The sequence below is a fragment of the Ixodes scapularis genome, unplaced genomic scaffold, assembly GCF_016920785.2.
Source record: "Ixodes scapularis isolate PalLabHiFi unplaced genomic scaffold, ASM1692078v2 ptg001212l_1___fragment_1__unscaffolded, whole genome shotgun sequence".
Taxonomy (NCBI): domain Eukaryota; kingdom Metazoa; phylum Arthropoda; class Arachnida; order Ixodida; family Ixodidae; genus Ixodes; species Ixodes scapularis.
The window spans coordinates 2,473,365-2,494,169 of record NW_024610117.1 but is presented as its reverse complement, the minus strand read 5'-3'; the positions used below and the strand labels follow the sequence as shown (position 1 = coordinate 2,494,169).

General features: G+C 48.4%; 1 protein-coding gene across 1 annotated transcript in view; it reads right to left on the bottom strand.

Annotated features, from left to right (window-relative positions):
- The window catches only part of LOC120848313 (medium-chain acyl-CoA ligase ACSF2, mitochondrial-like), a 261,125-nt gene that overhangs the window by 6,292 nt on the left and 234,028 nt on the right, over positions 1-20,805 (bottom strand). The window lies entirely within an intron of this gene.

Sequence of the window (20,805 nt, the reverse complement as noted above, 5' to 3'; positions counted from 1 at the left end):
TATTCCCGTCGGTCACCAGCGAAATGCACACCGTTCGTCCGTATTTTCACGTTATACCTACGTCAGACACCACGCTTAACTCTGAAGTCGCTTTTGACCGGCCTCATACGACGGCTTCCGCGCCTGAAATCATCTCGCCGAGACGAACAACGAACAAAGCATTCTATAAGCTCCGGCCGATGCTCCGGCCCAGCTGGGGCCAGCGCTGCCTGGGCGCTGCCATCTTTCCTGTGACGTCACGTATTTGGGTCGGTCACGTGACGAGTGGTCAAATTTGCGTGCAATGGCACTGGCCTTATGGCGGTCACTTTCGACTGCAGACCGTACCCCGGTTTATCGCTCTAAGCCCCTCTACCTCATTGGTGATAGCGCACGTGTGCCCGTCTATTTTTTATATTTATTTACTCGCGCGTTTCGAGCGGTTAGGAGCCGACGAGCAAATCAAACGGTGACCAAAGTGCGAAGTCATTTCGCTCATCATTTTTTTATATGGGTGTGTTCTTGAATTCTAATCAAACCAAACGCATAAGGTGTGCCGTGACGTTGCTGTTTTAGTGCGTCTTTGTGCAGGGATTCCACAGATGCCAACATAAGGTAGTCTTCCGAAAGGGGTCTGTTGTCGGTTTTGGAGGAAACAGCGATAAAGGAAAAAAACGCCGCTAACAATGCCGACGCAAAAAAAAAAAGAATAAGAAAATAAACGGGTTGCGTGCGGAAACGCTTTGCCGAAAAGTGAGGGATAAGATTGCTTTCCAAATGCGGGTGTTAGGGTGGGCTACTTTTTGCCAGCCACCCCCACTTCGCCAAATTGAGCGTGCCTGGCACTCTCGCCATCGGCGCGTAAAAGAACGATAGCGGAAAGTGTCGCTAGTTTGTCGCTCCGGTCGTCGGTGACTTGCGCTAATCTTTTTCTTGTTTCAGCTGTACTACCATAGGTATTGCTCTTCCTTAGATTGCGGTCAAATAGAGTATATCTTTTTTGTGTGTGTCTTCAAAAGAGATTTCTTACTGCCGACACCTCGAAGATTCTTGCTTGCGGCTCATACCATGGGCGCTTTGAAAACTTGTGTCACGTAAAATTAAGGATGAGTAATCGGCTGTATTGTCAGCAGGAGCTCTCTGCAACGGGTGAGTCGCTATTTGTACTTGCCTCGGTGCTCAAATTGAGCATGAAGCACATGTCTGAAGCTACGTCTGCGGCACCGGTGAGACAGAAAAAAAGCTCGCCCACACTTTGTGCCTATCTTATAGTTACGAAGCAGGGATTAAAGTCACCGTATTTTATTTATAGGGCGTGACCTATGTTATATCCTCAGTACGTACTTAGGTACGTATTCGGACTGAAGCTTCTGATTTCGCAAACTTAGAGCGAAATCGAAGCTACGTACATTGAAGAGGCGGTAACATTGATAAGCAGCCATGACAAGAACGGCGCTACCCTGCATGCAACATACTTCTGCTGCACGAGCAACGGGGACCTAATACAAAGATTTAGAATGGTGGGCCCAAACGCTTTGCTTACCCTGAGCATCTTGTGGCGTCACACTGCGAATGGCCAGAAATTCTTCGCTTACGCAGCTCCACTTCACAAGCTGCTCCGGGTAAACAGAACGCTTGGGCCCACTATTCCAAAAATACATAATTTTCTGCACACATAATCTAACTACCTCGCACGAGCGCATTCAGAAACGATCTTGAATCGTCAGCAGAGACAGAAGCGGAAATTGTTCGATTTCTTAAAATTGAGGCAGAAACAAACACTGTACTTTCTATATGCCTGCCTTTTTATCGCATAAAAGAAAACACAATAGTTTACAATTATTTGACCAAAATTAACGCCGATCACTATTCGGCAAAACTCTAACGCGTTTTTTTCTGCTTGTGCTCGGCCATTAGGACTGATAGTACTCTCACAGTTTCCTTACGCCGGGCCGCTCTTTGGATCTATGCCACCACGTAGTTCGAAGTGCACTTAGAAACTCTAGAGGCTCACTTCGGCGCCTTTACGAATGACATTGTCAAAGAACACAAATTTATCACTCGATTGAAAGCTTCAGGAGAAAGCACCTTGCAGTCTCTCTCCGCAATTCGACAACCTCGATCACCTGGTAAGAGGAGACATTAGATAGCCATACTGATCATATTCTCATCGAGGGTGTCTGTTGCCATTTTACGAGGATGCACTAGATGGTCGTATTGCTCCCATTTCCACCGGGAGCCCTGTGCACCTTATGTGCAAATCATTTTACTCGTAGAGTCTGTGAGAACTAAAACGTAAGGCATCCAGCGCGCAGAATCCAACTTTAGAAGGGGGGGGGGGGGGAGGGTCTTTTCCGCGGAAAAGAACCCCCCCCCCCCCCCCCCCCCTCGCAATTCTCAATTGTACCCTCGACAAGTTTTCCTTTTAACGTTCACATGCAAACAATTTAATTCTGCAGAAATAAGGAGGTCCTGCTAAAACACGCTACAGCACTATGGGTCGCGAGCTGCTAGCTTTTTCGTCAATGTCAAGTAATCTTTGAAATGCTTCAAAGCATACATCGAAAGCGACCACACGCCCATCAACTTCCCATTGAAGTGAACAACAGACGGTTTTCAACACAAGAATGTCGGCACCTGTTTTAATAGCGGAATTGACCAGTGACTTTGGAGACTTCCAAGGAAAAGGTGCACCGCATGCACTTCTCTGGTGGATAACAATATCTTCAGGCGTAAAACGGCGCCACAGATAATTGTACACTAAAACCTACCCACGGCAACCTGCTTCTTTGGGATCTCTTCTTTCCAGGGTGCGTCCCAATTTCGGCCCCGTAGAATCCCAGTTATTTTAAAGGATTACAAGATCTTGGTAGCGATAACATTCCATGAATACGGAGAACAAGGGGAGAAAGATCAAGCCCGAATCTCCAAACACATCCATATGACTGGTGCGCGACTGACAAAATCCAACCGCTCTTGGTATCGAATCAGGGACCTCTCCATTTTAAGGGGAGAGCCTTTACCAACCATGCTAATCAGGAGTGAGACGTCGGTAGAGCAGACGGGGTTAATAGCTGCCACCACTCTAACACCACCAAAGCTGAACGACCTGCATTTTAAGGTTATAATGATAATGCACTTAATGTAAAGGTTCAAGTGAGGTGGACAAGAATAACAATATTAATTCCTGAAAAAGGGGAACGGGGCAGAAAGGACTAATGCGAACCTCCAAACGCAGCTAAGTAACTGATACGAGGTAGAAAGAAAAACATTTTTGGTTCTGGCATTGAACCAGAGACCTTTTCATCTCCAGTGGAGCATTCAACCAACTGAGCTAATCAGGAGCTAGACGTGAGTAGAGATAAACGGTGCTTAACAGCTGGAATCAGTCTAACACCAGCAAGGTTGAACAGCCTGCATTTTAAGGTTATAATGATAACGCACCAAATGAGAAGGCGCAAGCAAGGTGGACAAGAATGCTCATAATATTCCTTAGAAAAGGGAAACAAGGGGAACAAAGGGCAAACACAACTCTCCAAACACAGCTACGTAGCTTGTGAGAGCCACTGCGAAAATGCACCTGGTCCTGATATCGAACAAGGGACCTCTTCATTTGCAGTGGAGTGCGCTACCAACTGAGCTAACCAGGACTTAGACGACAGCAGAGCAAACGGGTTCTAACAGCTGCCACCAGTTTAACAGCAACAACAATGAAGAACCTCCATTTTAAGGTTATAATGATAAAGCAATTAATGCAAAGGTGGAAGTGAGCTGAACAAGAATAACGATAATGATCCCTAGCGAAGCGCAACAAGCGGGACAAAGGAAATACCCAAATCTGAAAATACAACTAGGTGACTGGTGTGCGATTGAAAAATGCGCCGGGTCCTGATATCGAACAGGCGACCTCCTCATTTCGAGTGGCGCGCACAACCATCTGAACTTACGACGAGTTTGACATCACTAAAGCAAACTGAGTTCATCAGCTGCGACTAGTCTAACGCAAACACCGAAAAACGGCATGCATTTTAAGGTTATGATGATAATGCCATTAATTAAAAGGCGCAAGCGAGCTGCACAAGAATATCGGTAATAATCCCAGGAGAAGCTGACCAAGGTGGACAAATATGCAAACAGATGTACGTGATGTGTGGGAATGGAGAGCTCCAATTTCCATTAGCACGACCGGCGTATTTCTTCTGTCGCGCACCAGTCACCTTGTTGTGTTTGGAGATATGTCTGGGTCCTTTGTCCCTCTTGTGCCCATTCTCTAGGGATAATTATCGTTATTCTTGTCCACCTCGCTCGCACCTTTTCATTATTTGCAATATCATCAGAACCTTAATTGGAGGCCGCTCACCCTTGTTGGCGTTAGACTTGTGGCAGCTGTTATAACCCGTTTGCTTTACTGACCTTTAGCTCTTGCTTAGCACAGTTAGTAGTGCGCTTCATCAGTGATGAAGAGGTCCTTGGTTCGATACCAGGACCAGAGATGTTTTTCAGTCGCACATTTAGTCACCTAGTAGTGTTTAAATTTTTTTTATTTCTTTCTTTGTCCCCCTTGTTCTTCTTTAGCAGAGATTATTATCGTTATTCTTGTCCAGCTGGCTTGCAACTTTGAATCACATTCAATAAAATCTTAGCTTTTGCTGTACTGACGTTTGCTGCACTTACATTTGGCTCATGGTTAGATTAGTTGGTAGAGCGCTCCACTGAAAATGGAGAGGTCTCTATTTTGATGCCAGGACAAGATTGATTTTTTCAGTCGCGCACGTGTCACCTAGCTCTGTTTGGATATTTCTGTTTCCTCTTCTGCATGAATTATTATTGCTTTTATTGTCACGCTTGCTTGTACATTTCCTTTAATTGCGTTATCATGACATCGTTTAAATGCAAGCTGCCCGCCCCTGTTTGTTTAAGACTGTTTGTACCAGTTAAAACCCGTTTGCTTCGATGACGTCTAGCTTCTGGTTAGCTCTGTTGGCAAAGCGCTCCACTGGAAATGAAGGTGTTCCTGGCGCAATACCATGATCAGACGAATTTTTTCACCCGCGCAGCAATCACCTAGTTTCGTTTGAAGACTGGCGTTTGTCCTTTATTCTCCTTGTTCGTTTCTCGAGGAAATATTATCATTATTACTGTCCAGCTCAGTTGCACCTTTGCTATAATTGCATTATCATCGTTATCTTATGTCCGATTTTATATTGTAAGGCACGTGTTCTGAGTTTCTTTTTGAACATTCCATAGGCAAGACAGCCGCATTCTGAATCAGGTCATAAAAAATCTTGGTCGCAAAGCGTGGAACATAATTTATTTAACTTCACATTATAATTTGTTCTCAGTTCTTTTTATTACTTCTTAGTAGAGTAAGAATGTGCGGGCAACAAAAGCTTTCTCTAGTGTACAATATTGACAATGTGGCCATGCTTTCCGCAGAAGGTATGATGTAGGGCTAATCACACGGCTACAGATCCACACCATCAACAAACAATTTAAATGCTTCCTAAGATTTCTCAACATTTACCGCCCTTAGTTTAAGGGCGCCGCTCACGTCTTGTAAACGCTATTCCGGTTGTTGAACGAAGGTGCTTTGTGGAAGAAGATAGGATAATCAAGCAGCTTTTCGACAGACCAAAGGTCTCGTGTAGGTATCAACCGGTTGGCAAAGTGCGATGGAAAGGAAATAATTACCGTCGTCTTCAAAGCCTTTTGATTTTGATTAGGGTTTGTCGTAAGCCATGGGCCTTATTAAGGTCAGTGCTTCCCCATGGTGAATGGGTAGTTAACGATGACGCGATTTCAGATAAACTGCCGTCAAACATGAGCTGAGGAGAGACAGCAGAATATTCTAGCGTACAAATACTTTGATACGTGCATTTTAAGGCCAAGGAAGATGTACTGGGATACCATTCTAGTTGTTATATTATGATATTAAAATGATACTCCGGAGAAACAGCAAAAAACTATCCCGGAATGGAGATATATTGCCGCGCGCGCAGCTGGCCAAGTAGGCAGCGTGCCCGTGGCCATTCCATTTCTGGCTTTCACCGAGTGCGGACGTGGGATGGCAGGCTCCGCCGGAGTAGCGATAGCGGCCCAGTCGGGCCGCGGTGACAGGAATGACTCTGCGTCTTCGGAGTATCAGATAATTTTGCCGCCTCTGCCAACTGGACCTACGGTGCTCAACACCGTGTTTCTTCACACCGATGTCCGGGGACGCCCGTACCGTGTGGAGGACTTCCGCGACACCCTGAGTCGTCTGGCACTGCTCCCCGAGGTTCTTACCTTAGGGGCATACCAGATGAACCACGTCTGGGCTGTGACCTTCAGGTCACCCGAGGGTAAACGGAAAATCATCGCTGCGGGCGACCTCGTTGTCAAGGGACGGCGATGCGTCGTCGTGGACCCGGCGAATATGGACGTCCGAGTCAAGATTCATTGGCTGCTTCATTACGTTCCCGACGACGAGGTGAGGGTGGCACTTGCACCGCATGGCCAGGTGATTGACGTAGGAACTGAGAAGTGGCGGGTTGAAGGAGTCATGGGCTGCGGGTCGATGACACGCACGGCTGTTATCCGGCTCCAGCCAGGGATAGGGTTGGAAGACCTGCCCCACCAGCTGCGTATAGCCGGAGGACCGGCTCTCGTCGTGGTGCCGGGCAGACCCCCGCTTTGCCTGCGCTGTCAGCGGATGTGCCCGGTCCGCTGTCAGCGGACCGGGCACATCCGCCGGGACTGCCGTATGCCGAAGTGCGCAACCTGCCACCGGTTCGGCCATGACGCGGATCACTGCATCAAGACCTACGCAACGGCCACATGTTCGAGTGGACAAGACGCCAACGCCGAGCATGTCATGAATGAAGCAGACGCGCAGGAAGCACTGGAAGGGACGGGCCCCGCCACCAAGTCACCGGGAAGCACAGGCACGCAGGTCGACCGGGCCGCGTCTGAGCATTCGCTGAAGGTGGTCGCTGCTTCATCGGTCGACGCACCCACGGGAAACCGGGAAGAGGCGCCGACCAATAAACACGAGACAGCGACAGGAAATAAACCATCGACGTCGAAGAATGAAGGGCCTGAGTTAAACACTGCGGTCCGGCCGGTTAACGAGGTTCACACGGTCGACGCCAGCGGGCTGGCTACGAAACGCCCGCATCCCGAAGACTCCGACTCTAAGCAAGTTGACGGCAGACCGACCCTGGCGGAGGCACCGGCGAAGGCGGCACCGCCTAAAAGGAAGCCGCTTCGACCCTCTCCGAAACCTGCACCCGAACCCAGGGAACCGGACAAACAGGCCGGTTGAAGCGTCCCCGGGCCAGCTCCTGGTGAGGATACGCAAGTCACTGACACGCGGGGACGTCTAGCCTTAGCGGCAGTCTGAAAGTAACGACGTTAAATGTTCGCGGGTTTGCCTCGCGTCGCAAACAGTACCAGGGTAGAAGGCTGCTAATCGATAATGGCATAGACGTCCTAGCTATTAAGGAGACAAAGGTTGAAAGCGACGAGGCAACCGCTTCCCTGCTGGCCCCTTTTTGACCTTACTTCGAGGTTGGCGTCTCTTGTGCCAACGGACTGTCCGGAGGATGTATGTTGTTTTTAAAGAAGTATTTAAACGCGCGTGACCTCTCCCTCACTGTTGATATCGAGGGCAGATTGGTTATTTGTGATTGCAGCTTGAGCAATGTTGAATACAGAATAATAAATTTGTCCGCGCCAAACGATGTTAATTCTAGCAAAATATTTTTGAAAGGATTTGCATGTATCTAGACTGCCAAAGGAAAATCATTATGTTGGGTGATTTTAATCGCGTTTGTGACGTAAGAGATTGCTCTTGTAAAACTCGGCAACGTGATATTAGCACGGGTATTTTAAATGAAATGATTTCCGAATTCACTTTATATGATGTTGCGAATTACCAAAGAAATGACCTGGCGTTGCGGTACACGCATTTTCAAGGCACAAGTCATGCCCGTTTCGACAGAGCGTGCGTGTCGATTGAACTATTAACTGGTTTCAAAGACTACAGTGTGTCACCCGTTTATTTCTCCGACCATGCGCTGGTTTCTTTCTTTGTCGGGGGAAAACAGAAAAACACCGGCTTCCAATGGGAATTGTGGAAACTTAATAATAGCCTGCTCAAGGATGACGTGTTTAATGAGTCTATAGATGCATTACTAGTGAGGATGCATGACCGTACAGAGAGCCCCAGTACGAAGTGGGAATGGTTGAAACGGGAGGTCAAGCTAACTGCTATAGAACGTGCTAGTACGCTCGCGTACTGGAAGAAAGCAGAAGAAAAGCTGCTGCTAGATGATCTTCACCGCATTTCTAAACTAGAATGTGAACATCCCGGACAATTTACAGATCAGCTGAGTTATCTGAAACAAAAAATAGCTGAATTTGAAACAGAAAAGTACAAAGGAGCACTCGTAAGAGCTCGAGCGGAGAAATACACTCTGGGTGAACAGCCAACCAAACGGGCACTAAGTGCAGAAGCCAAATATGCAAAAACAAAAATATCACAATAATAGAATACAATGACCTATCGACTAGTCGCCCTGCAGTTATTGAAAAGTCTTTTATCTAATATTATAGCAGTCTGTTTCGGCGACGGCAGCACGGCAGTGACTCGCAGCTTAAAGATTATCTAGCGGCGGTGCCCCGTCTCAGCGATGAGATAAAGGAATGGCTGGAAGCTCCGATAAGTGTGGAAGAAATTGTGCGTGCAATCGATGACCTTCCGTCAAAAAAATCTCCTGGGCCCGACGGTCTGACGGCGGCTTTTTATAAAAAGTACAAAGACGTAATTTCAGGCCCCCTTCATGCTGTAATAATTGAAGCTTGTGACACAAATACGATACCACCGTCTCTCTTAAACGCACACACTGTTCTCATACCCAAAGTTGATGTTGAAGAGAAATTAAAAAATATAAAACATTACAAGCCAATAGCCCTTGGTAATGTTGATTACAAGGTTCTAATGAAAGTTTTAGCCCGGTGGTTGCAGAACGTTATTTGTGAGATTGTGGGTGAGCATCAGACTTGTGGTATCAAAGGTCGTTCAATTCTGACAAATGTTCACATTGCGCGAAGTATATTAGAGGTATGTGATGAGGAATTAGATAAATTTGCCATGATTCAGATCGACCTAGAGAAGGCCTTCGATCGTGTACAGCACAGTGTATTGTATAAAATATTACATCAGGTTAGAGTAGGCAAAATACTATTGAATTTCGTTCGCTTGGCATATACAGGATGTACTACCCAGCTAATAATTAACGGGAAGCTTACAACTCGTATTAGTGTAGAGTCATCCGTCAGGCAAGGTTACCCACTGTCCCCGTTGCTTTTCAGTTTATTTCTCGAGCCCTTTTGTAGAAACATAATTAAAAATAGACTTATAAATGTTTTTTCTCTCCAAGATATAGAAGTAAAACTTCTAGCTTATGCCGATGATGTTGCTGTTTTTTGCAAAGATAAGAAAAGTATTGTCGAAGCGGTGCGTGAAGTAAAGTCCTACTGCGAGTTAACCGGCGCTTCCGTTAATTGGCAGAAATGCTGCGGCCTCTGGCATGGGACATGGGCCACGAAGCCCGAAGTCTTTGAAGATATCTGTTTTATGCCAACGCCAACTGAGTATCTTGGTGTTCCATTGCAACATTATAAACGATCAAATGAATACTGGTCGACGGTGATTCAAGAGACGCGAGTGAAAGCGGGAAAATGGGGTGGGTGGGATATGTCAATTTTTACGCGTGCCACTGTCTGCAACATTTTCTTAATTGCAAAATTTTGGTATGTACTTCAAGTTTTGGCTTGCGCTAGAGTAAATGTACAAAAATGCTGTATTGATTTGGCGGTCTGCGTGGGAAAGAATATGTCGCGATAATCTGTTTCGCTGCGTCAAGAAAGGTGGGCTGTCCCTATCACATATATTTGTTAAGCAAGTTGTATCGCGGTTTTTGTTTTTTGGAGAGCAAACTAATCCTTTTCTTCTTGCTGTCATTCAGACTAGACTCGCGGAGGAAATTCCTTCGTTCGTTGTTTCTACGTGTTACAAAAGGCAAAGGCGAATTGGTAGTTTTCTTCGCGAGGTGATTGACGCTTGCCGGTTTTTGACTGTACGGTTCTCTTTTGAATACTTGTCAACTGTCACCTGAAACGCCTTACGCGAGATATTATAGATGCTGCCTTTTCTGTTCCTGTCTACCGTTCTATGATTCATGCTGGCCCAGGGCAGGACGTGTTATCTAGAGTTAAGAAAATGTCTATCCCACCTTCTGTTCAAACCTTCTTCTTTAAGTTACACACAAACACTCTCCCAGTAAAAACTTGGCTTCATGAGAAATAACTGTTCGTCCCTTGGGGCGTTGACTGTCTGCTGTGCAAAAAGCCCGAAACTACAGAACATGTATTTTTAGACTGCTGGGACGCCTTTCTTTTTTGGGATGTTCTCCAGAGAACTATAAAAAAAAAATTTTACTTTAACACCGCATGGTATTAGGTTCCTTCCTGTTCACAAAGACAGCCAAATTCCGGTTGACCTTCTTATGCTTCTGGGCCTGCATGCAATATGGTGCAGTAGAATGGCTGTAAGGCATGCTGATGTGGACGCGCGTCCCGTTCGATTGTATTTTACGGAATCTCTTAGCCGCCTGAAATCTGTGTATGCCACGTTATAGTGTCCGCCCGACTGGGTGCCAATATTGGACGCTCTAGAGAACCTGAAAGAATTTTAACATTTATGCTCGAGCCCTATGTGTTGTGCACGTGTTTCTATCATTGTAATTATCATTGATTGCTGAGTTTGTGTTCACTGTCAAAATCGGCAATAAAAAAAAAAGCGTGCCCGTGGCCTAACGGTTATCGTATCTGGCTCTCACGCGAAAAGCCAGGATTCGATTCCTGGGAGCGGCGCATCTTTTTGTTTATTCCTGCACACTAGTATTCTGGTAAATTCGAGAATAATGTTGGCTTGTTTGAGGTCCGAATGTTCTACGCGTCGAACTTCCTATACCGATTATTTCAGAAGCCCACGCATGTACATAAGGGGCTCCTCGTGGCGAGCCACATTCAGTTTCGCCCCAGTGCTCGATTCTGCGGTTTCGCCGACTTCGACGCCTGCGAAGCTCTGTTATTACCTTTTGTACCCCTTTTATTTTTGGCACACGTTCGCCACATTAAACGTTTATTTCTTTTTGTTCATTTATTGTTTTTTTTGGTCACCACCCGTGACACTTTGGTGGAGGTGCGGGGTACCGCATGCCCGTGCAGCGTTCCCCTCCCAGGGCCCGCAGTGCAAGCCCGATTCCAAGCCCGGTGAGAAGACCAGTCACCGCGGAACCTGGAAATCGGACCAGTCGCCGCACCCAAGGTCTACACCCGGAATACGGACTTCTGCCACCCAGGACCAAGCAGCCAACGAAGCCGGCGATGGACGACCAGCAATTGCAGTCCCCGTCCGCCGCCGCCGTCATCTACCTGCCTGTTGCCCAGTGAACCCCGACGACCTTCCATGGCGAGACCCACGAGGACGTTCAGGACTGGCTTCTGCACTACGAACGTGTAGCACGCCATAATGGATGGACCACTGAGCAGCGCCTCCAAAACCCCTACTTCTCCTTGGAGGGTACTGCGAGGCAATGGTTCGAGAACCACGAGGCGTCGCTTACGTCGTGGGACACCTGTATCGCTGGCCTGAAGGAGACATTCATGAACCAGTCACGACGATAGCGAGCGGAAGACCTCCTTCAAGTACGAACTGAAGGGCCCAACGAAACGGTCACCAGCTTCGTTGAAGACGCGTCCTCCGCCTGAGCAGCCGCGCCGACCTTCAGTCCACCGAGGAGAAGAAGCTGCGCGTCCTGAGGAGAGGAGTGAGGAGTGACATCTTCGGTGGCCTTGTTCGCAACCCACCAACTACTGTCGATGAATTCGTCGCCGAGGCAACTAACATCGAGCAGGCCCTGTCAATCCGAGCCACCCACTACAACCGACTCGCCAGCACGCCTGCCGCTTGGACGCTGACATCTTCCCGATTCGACGAGGGCGGCATCAGCGCTGACAATCTTAGTGCAATTGTCCGCGACATCGTCCGGGAAGAGCTCAGGAAGCTGCTGCCTACTGCCAACCAACTGGCTTCGCTGTCGATAGCCGAAGTGGTACGCGAAGAAGTTCAGCGGGCAATTCAACCGGAGACTCCTGCCAGCGTGGCCGCAGCCGATGAGCCGACAGTGACCCACGCCGCAGTGGCCCGACGACCGCCGCCAACTGCTCAACATTAGCCAGTGGTGCCACGACGAGACCCACCAACACAGGCGTACCCCCGACGCAACGACGAAGTACGTCAGTACGACCGCCGAGAACAGCCGGCGCCAAGGAAAGCCGACGTGTGGAGGACAGCGGATCGACGACCCCTCTGCTATCACTGCGGTGCAGCCGACCACATTTATCGTCGATGCCCCTACCGACGACTCGGGCTGCGAGGGTTCCACCCGAACGACCCGCGCCCCCGTCATGGTGAACGCCCTACTGAGATCGACGAGTACCTGCGACGACCTCAGTCCCCCGAGCCTGCGTCTCGCCGAGAGTTCCGGTCGCCCTCACCGCGACGTCCAGCTTCGCCGATGCACCGACCACGACGTGAAAGCCTGTCCCCCCTCGCTCCTCGCCGGGGCAACTAGGCGCGGCAACCCCTGGAGGTGGAGTTGCCGAAGACGACCGACGCCAAGATCCTCCACGAACGTCGGGGGGCCCCCACTCGAACGCTACCAGAGACCAAAACGACGCCCCTGCAGTGGTGTCCAATAACCTAAACGTCGTCATCGACGGCCACGACGCATCAGCACTCGTGGACACCGGAGCAGACTACTCAGTCTTGAGTGGGAGGCTCTCCCGCCGCCTTCGAAAAGTCATGACGCCGTGGGATGGACCTCAAAAACGAACCGCCAGAGGGCACCTCATCCCACCAGTCGGGAGATGCACTGCTCGCGTCAAGATCCGCGGTGAGACGTGCCCTGTGAAGTTCTTCGTTCTACAACACTATTCCAGAGACGTTATTCTCGGCATGGACATTCTGTGTGAATACGGCGCCGTCATCGACCTTGGTGAGAACAGATTAACGCTGCGCAAGCCTGTTCCTTCTTCACAGAAACCTCAAACAGCTTCAGCCGCCGTCCGAGTCGCTGCCGACCACGTGAACCTGCCGCCGCGATCAAGGGTTTTCGTGCCCGTAGTGGCCGATGCAGCTACCTGCGGCCAAGTTGTTCTTGAAGGCAACCTTCAATTACTCCTAGGAAGAGGAATAGGCGTCGCAAGAGGAGTGACTGAACTGCAGGATGAGCACACAGTGGTCTTCGTGACGAACTTTCGACAAGAAGCGCAACACCTCACGAAAGGTGCCGCTGTGGGCCACGTCGAGGAAATTCGCAACTCCGCAGAAATCGCCGCGATTGCTCAAGAATCATTCCCACCTCAGCAACACATTACGCCACCAGCGCAGGTCGACATTGACCCCAAGCTTCCAGTCCCGAAACGACGGCAGCTAAGTGACCTCCTCGCCGAATACAGTGACTGCTTCGCGACGTCGTCGAGGGTGCGCCAAACCGCCGTTGCGAAACACCGCATCGTTACCGACGACGACGCGCGCCCTGTGCATCGATCGCCGTACAGAGTCTCCGTTAAAGAAAGGGAGGTGATCCAGGAGCAAGTGCAAGAGATGCTGAACGATGACATAATCCAACCTTCGAGCAGACCGTGGGCCTCTCCAGTTGTACTGGTTAAGAAGAAGGACGGAATGCTTAGGTTCTGCGTGGACTACCGGCAGCTGAACGCAGTGACGAGGAAAGACGTCTATCCACTCCCCCGCATCGACGAAACGTTAGACCGGCTGCACCACTCCCGATACTTTTCATCTGTGGACCTGAAGAGCGGCTACTGGCAGATCGAAGTCGACGAACGGGAACGAGAGAATACAGCTTTCGTCACGCCAGATGGGCCGTACGAGTTCAAGGTGATGCCCTTCGGACTTTCACGGCTCCAGCAACTTTCCAGCGTGTCATGGACACCGTACTGGCAGGACTGAAGTGGCAGAGCTGTCTCGTCTACCTCGATCACGTCGTAGTGTTTTCCAGCGACTTCGACGAGCACTTGCGACGACAACGAGCAGTTCTCCAAGCCATACGGACCGCCGGACTCACCCTGAAGCCGTCAAAGTGTTGGTTCGCCTATGACGATCTGATGTTCCTAGGTCACGTGGTTAGTAACGAAGGCGTTCGCCCCAACCCAGAGAAGACTCGCGCCGTCGCAGCATTTCCAGCACCGACAGACAAGAAGCCCGTGCGAAGGTTTCTTGGACTATGTTTCTTGGACTATCGGTTTCTTGGACTATCGGCGCTTCATCCGGGATCTTGCAAGGATTTCCGCACCGCTCACAAACCTCACAAAGGCGCCGAGAAGTTCGAATGGGCCGAGGAGCAGCCGCAGGCATTCGACGAGCTGAAGCGACGACTGCAGACTCCTCCTGTTCTAGGACATTTCGATCAAGATGCGGAACCCGAAATTCACACGGACGCAAGTAACGCTGGACTTCGCGCGGTACTGGTTCAAGTGCAAGAAGGCACCGAGCGAGTTATCGCCTACGCAAGTCGGACACTGTCCTAGGCGGAGAAAAATTACTCCACGACTGAGAAAGAATGCCTTGCGGTCGTCTGGGCAATAACGAAGTTTCGTCCGTATTTGTACGGGAACCCGTTCCGTGTAGTCACGGACCACCACTCGCTCTGCTGGCTTGCAAACTTCAAGGACCCGTTAGGACGCCTCGCACGATGGAGTCTACGACTACAAGAGTTCAACATGACTGTGGTCTACAAGTCAGGCCGCAAGCACAGCGACGCCGACTGCCTGTCCAGAGCCCCGTCGAAACACCTTCTGGCAGCAGCAACGACGATGACGACGAGTGCTCCCTAGGTGCAGTGAACACCGACGACATGGCACGACGTCAAAGAGACGATCCTGAGTTGCGCGCGTTAATCGAGCACCTCGAAGCACGAGGGGGTACTGTCCCCCATGTCTTCTCGAGAGCCCTGCCGACTTTCGTCCTCCGACAAGGTGTACTTTACAAGAAGAACTTCGGAGACAACAGCACACTATGGCTGCTGGTAATCCCTACCGACCTTAGAGCGGAGATCATCCAAGCCTGCCATGACGACCCGACGTCCGGACACCTGGGTTACAGCCGTACGCTGGCCCGAATTCGTGAAAGGTATTACTGGCCCAAGCTGCCGAAGACCGTTCACTACTACACACGGGCCTGCCACGAGTGCCAGCGACGCAAGAAACCGCCGACGAAGCCGGCAGGTCTCCTGCATCCGATCGCTCCCCCGACCGTACCATTCCAGCAGATCGGAATGGATCTACTTGGTCCTTTCCCACCATCGACGCAAGGAAACAGATGGATTATTGTCGCCAAAGATTATCTCACACGGTACGCCGAAACGAAAGCCCTTCCTGCAGGGACGGCTGTGGAAGTCGCCAAGTTCTTTATCGAGCCCATCGTCCTCCGGCACGGCGCTCCCGAAGTTTTGATCTCAGACCGTGGATCATCATTCATGGCCCAGCTGACGCAAGAAATCCTTCGTCTCAGCCACACCAGCCATCGGCGCACAACGGCGTACCACCCGCAGACCAATGGGCTGACGGAGAGACTCAACAAGACCATTGCCGACATGATCTTTATGTACGTCGACGTGGAGCACAAGAGATGGGACAAGGTGTTGCCGTACGTCACATTTGCTTACAACACGGCCGTGCAAGAGACCACCGGGGTGACACCCCTCCAACTGGTTCATGGTCGCAAAGTAATCACAATGCTGGACGCGATGTTACCCCACGAACCGGCTGTCGACGGAAGCGACGACACCCAGGTGGTTGCCAACAGGCAGAAGAAGTCCGCCAGCTCGCCAGACACCGTATTCAAGCCCAACAACGTGTCGACACTGGCCGCTACAACCTTCGTCATCGGGACGTCCACTTCCAGCCCGGAGACACGGTGTGGGTGTGGACACCGATCCGCCACCGTGGTCTCAGTGAGAAACTCCTAAAGCGCTACTTCGGGCCCTACAAAGTACTTCGTAGACTCGGGGATATGAACTACGCGGTGATGCCCGACGGAACACTGACTTCATCACGCCGCGCTCTACGACCAGAAGTCGTCCACGTCGTGCGCCTCAAGCCGTACTACGCGCGATAAGACTGCGAACAGGGATCTTGTGCATCGCGTGATAGGATTGTGTTTCGCGAGCCTCCGTATGTTTCCGTTCTTTTGTTTGTTTCGCTCTGTTTTGTTGCCTTTTACGTGGCATCGAGACGATGCCTTTTTAAAGGGGGGAGTAATGCCGCACGCGCAGCTGGCCAAGTAGGCAGCGCGCGCGTGGCCTAACGGTTATCGTATCTGGCTCCCACGCGAAAAGCCAGGGTTCGATACCTGGGAGCGGGGCATCTTTTTGTTTATTCCTGCACACTAGTATTCCGGTAAATTCGAGAATCATGTTGCTTGTTCGAGGTCCGAATGTTCTACGCGTCGAACTTTCTATGCGGATTATTCCAGAAGCCCACGCATGTACATAAGGGGCTCCACGTGGCGAGCCACATTCATTCCCGCCCCAGTGCTCGATTCTGCGGTTTCGCCGACTTCGACGCCCGCGACGCTCTGTTATTATCCTTTGTACCCCTTTTATTTTTGGCACAAGTTCGCCACATTAAACATTTATTTCTTTTTGTTCATTTATTGTTTTTTGGCCACCACCCGTGACAATATACATGCAAAATTCATTTCTCCCCGAACATCGGAAAGAGCGGATAGGTTGCAGTTGATAGCGAATTTTTTTATTTAGTGTTAGTGTTTAACTCTTGTTATTGATTTATGGACCACCCCTTATCTTTAACTGTTCCTTTATTCACAGCTGCAAAGCTACATTATCATCCTCAGTGAACCATTTATGTACTGTTGCCCAGTGTCTGCCGTTCTTGACAAGATGCATCTGCCCGAAATAAGCCCTGCGTCGCCATGAGTGTGGGCCTACAGCTTATGCCCTTAGAGCTTCTTTGTCGCCAACGTGAGAAGATGTAACAAAATAACCTTCCCTCTTAGCACTAGTCTGCATGTAATCTGTTTTAACAGAAAAAAAGCTAATCTTACGATGTTCTCCGTTGTCTATGCTTTGTGGTTTCCTTCGCCCCAGCTGCCACTATTCCAGCGTCGGCTTTACTAAAGTGAAAACGTTGCAGGTCTGTGTTCAAGCAGCTTGTCCTGCTATTGTTACAAGAGCATTTAATGAAACCACTATGTTTTTTTGTTTTTTTTTTCTGAATTTAGAGAAGTGTGCTGTATACCAGGTGTCCGGGCTACACCCCGGTAGATGCGGTTTTTACGGCGGGTGCGTGTTTTAAGCCTTGGGACTTCAAACACCAAACTTCTTTTTTTTCTAGTTAATCGTAGAACTTTACAGCTCATTTTCACCAGAAAATGTAGCTAAATACTTAAAACCTTCAGAGTATTAAATTACGCTTGATGCATTGGCAATGTATTTTACAACTGAGATACAAAAACATGATTGAAATGCATCTCGATAGGAAAACATACTTCAAAGTGTCTATAAAATACTATCGCAATATAAATATGTGGCTACTGTGCCGAGCCCCCTCTCAGATAGACCCTCAGAGGATGACTCTTGCAGCCGAAAAAAGATCCATCAGTATTTATTAGGAAAATACCTTGAATTCTTTGAATACTTTTACGGGCCACAAGTCTCTTCTGGGGTTAGGACACCATGTCGAAGCTATTTCTTGGTTTCTGTCCCTGCGTTCACTGCGCTTTACACCGGTCTTAGCCTAGCAAGATTTAAAGCTTATTTACAGACCTGGGAGACAGATAGAAAAGGTTGAAATTTACAGCCGTCTTCCTATAAAGAGGAAGACGGCTGGGAGAATCGAGTGTTCGCCTCTTTGATGCGCATGCTTCTCATGATGTTCTAATCACTGCGTCAATACCGAGGAACATATCGACGCGAAAGAGGCGGCTTTGATGACGCAATAAAATCAAGAGGTTTTCCGTATGCATTGTTGAATCCTACACGGATCGCCATCGGATATATAATGCTGAGGGCTTCAAGCCTCACTACGTTCACCATGCTGGACTCTTCTATATCTTCTAGATTAATTTTGGCCTTCATCTCAATGGTCATGCCAGCGTTGTGAGTGCGAAGAATATTTGCCGAAAATTTTAACTAGTGGCAGGGAATAGGAAAATACATAATACCGGGTGCGGTGTCATGTTTTTGTCTGGAGTCAAAACAGCGGAGTCCCACGACTCTACTTACCTCTGAAAACTTGCAAGACCTGGATCGAGGTCCTATATTGATTTTAAGAATCCCTTTCAGGAAGACGACTGCTTATCGTAATAAACCCTAAACAATGGTTAGCGCTTTTGATACGAGTATCACATAAACCACAGCTATGAGTGCAGGTCTTTGTAGCCTCTATATTTAAGCTTAGTAAGAGCATATCCAGGGGACAACACAATCGATACGGCTGTCACTGGATACAGAGGCAGTCATTACTCCAGGCCAACTTTCTTTCAAAGAAAAAAGAAACAGGCTTTGCGAAATTTTTGTTTACGTTTTTCTCTGCCATGTTGAGAAACTGGGCGCAGATGGAGTGGTGGAATTCCTGCCGACAGTGCCACGCAAAAGAGGGTCGTTATCGTACGAGAGAAGTTGTCACTATCTCTGCAGGGCAACGCGGACTGGAAGTAAAGCTATGACAATCATACGGGTGAATCCTCTCTCCTTATCAATGCTTCCGTAGCCGGTGACAAACTATGAATTGAATGCGCGCATGGCTTCTATCTCGAGCGTTTTGCCCTTGATACACTCCATCGCACGAGAAGCTGAAGCCAGGTGAAAGTCAACAAGCGCCTGATGGAGGCGCAGATCCTGGTGAATTTTTGTCTGTATGCGTCGTTCAGCATATTCGGCAAGCAAGCAACAACACCACCTCTCAATTCACGGCTAGTAGAGAAGAGGACGTTAGCATAAATGGGCCGATAGGGTATTTTATTATGCTCGGTGGAGGTAAGGTTTACCAGTAAAGTGAAACACGACTTCTTAGATATTTTTACATATCTTGCCTGCTCCGTTGCATTTCGAACACAATTCTCAAGAGATTCACTGGTTTTGCCTTTGAGAAGAAACTATCAAATTACAGATAATACCATAGTGATGGTTGCACATGAGCCACCATGCATACGAACGCTGTCGGCTGCTGGGAGAATTGAGCGTTCACCACACGTCCCCTTCTTGTCGATCATAACGTTGCGTGCCGAGCTTCCGGCGCTATTTCTGAACACAGTTCTATCCTCGCGTCGACTAAGGGGTAAGGGGATCAATGTAGAAGTGTGTTAACGTACTGCATCTAAAAGGCACGTGGAGTAAAAACTCGCGCTGCACAACCAAGGGACCCTGAGCTCATTCCCCACCTCTGCCCGTTTTAAGCTTGATGAGCATCGTACCGGCATAGCATCCTGAATAACCATTAAACTACTGCGCGACAAACGTTAAAAAACTTAAGCTATGCTCGCAGTGGCACTAAACTGCAAAGTGTCCTATTTTTAGCGCAGACCGCAGGCAGCCATATGAGAAGACTAACTGCTCGGTGTGTAGACATGCACACAACACAGTTAGCTTCAGAATCGGTGAAAATCATGGGAACATTAATCACTGAATATCCGAAAGCATTATTTTATGTTGTATAAGATTTTTTGTTTTATAATAGTAACCGGTTTAAACGTATAGTTTCAACGTGGCGGCGAATGGAAGAATAATGCACAGTTTACAAACTTCAATTATAGTTACTTCATCAACTGACAATGGTGGATATTGTTCCAAGTATCTTCTGTCATAACTTTTCTTGAGTGCCGGCAAATACAACCAATCAGGAAGGTGGCGCTGCATAGTCCCTCCCAGTGCACAAGAGAGCTTGAGAGATAAATTGTAACATCTGCTGAACCTAGTGACCAGCAAGGCAAAGACAGAATTCGCGTAACAGTCCCCCATCTTCTTTGACTATTCTGCATAAAACCAGAGCAATCACATCGCCTGTAACCGCTGCGTACTGATGTTAACATTTCTGCCTATGATAATGGTCCTCTTGTAGACAAGCAGTTGGTAACCTCGGAGTCCAACGCATATTTCTATTCCCAGCATTATTCATCTAATGACAAAAAGAATAGCTCTATTCTGCCTGAAACGCTAATATGGCAGTGGAAGCATTACATATTTGTAAGCATTTTATGTTTATTATAAAACGAAATAACACAATAGGTATACATATATTTCCAAAGATGACCACCGTGAACTCTTCTTTATATTGATGTAATTTTTTCAGATCTAGCTCATACACGTTTGACTATATGAAAGTATAGCGATGTTACATCCTCGACTATTCTTAAATACGAAAGCGCAAAAGACAAGGACAGAACAAAAATACTGGTTGGACAAGCGCTTACCATCAACTGAGTGTTTAAAGAACGATGCGATTATATTCAATTAAAATGTTTTTCAGTTTACACGAGTTCACTGTCACTAGTTAAACTCAACGGTACTCACACGCAACGCCACCACCCAAGTAACTCCTTTTTGGAGGCGCAATTTCGAAGACAAATGACTAATATAAAATGGTAAATTAATTCATGCTAAAGTTCAAATATTATGTAAAAAGTTAAGAAAATGGTCTGCCCTCATCTTTGGCACGTTAGTATTTAAGATATGA